General features: G+C 60.4%; 1 protein-coding gene across 1 annotated transcript in view; it reads left to right on the forward strand.

Annotated features, from left to right (window-relative positions):
- The first annotated feature begins 6 nt into the window (after positions 1-6).
- The window catches only part of ACVR1 (activin A receptor, type I), a 131,262-nt gene continuing 130,599 nt past the window's right edge, over positions 7-669 (forward strand). Inside the window, exon 1 of the mRNA XM_010859015.1 lies at positions 7-73. The gene's annotated coding sequence lies outside the window, so the exon portion shown is untranslated. The remainder of the gene's footprint in view (positions 74-669) is intronic.

The following is a 669-nucleotide window of genomic DNA, read 5'->3' on the forward strand; positions in this document are numbered from 1 at the left end:
GCCGACCTGCAGCGCCCGGCTGGCTAGCACTCCGCTCCCCCCAGCTCAGCCCCCCGCAGCCGCCGGACAAGAGGTGAGGGCAGGTCGCCCGCCGCGCCAGCCGGAGCCCGGGGGACCGAGGGAGGGGAGAACCTACCGGGAAAAGGGGCAGGAATTGGGGGTGGGAGGGTGGGCGTCTGCGGTGCCTCCCCCTCGCTTTCATTCCTTTCCCCCCCCAAGCCGACTCACTCTCGGTGGGGGAAGCAGCCGCGGAACAAAACTGTCTTGCTGTGGGCCTGAACTGCTGGTGGGATATGGGAGAGGGCAGAGGCATGGAGTAGGGTGGTCTCGGGTTTGCAGTGTGTGTGCCTGTAGTGAACTCCTTCAGGGTGTGCGCCTCTGACTTGTAAATCGATCTGGCCGCCTGACCACGGGGCTCACCTTCCCAGCTGAGCTTGGTAGAGAGTCAAGGGATGGGCAAATCACCCCCACCCTCAAAATATCCGTCTCTTCCAAGAGGAATTTTCTGCTGGAGAGACAGCCAATAAACTCTGCTCAACGCCCTCCCTCCCTCCCTCCGTTCTTCCTAGCTGCAGTTTCAAAAAGCTTCAAAGCCAGGAATGTGGGATTCATCTTCCGATCCCCAGAAGGCAAATGTGGTTACAGATGTTGCACAGTACTTTGCCAAGT

The sequence above is a fragment of the Bison bison genome, unplaced genomic scaffold (genome assembly GCF_000754665.1).
Source record: "Bison bison bison isolate TAMUID 2011002044 unplaced genomic scaffold, Bison_UMD1.0 scf7180017864452, whole genome shotgun sequence".
NCBI lineage: Eukaryota > Metazoa > Chordata > Mammalia > Artiodactyla > Bovidae > Bison > Bison bison.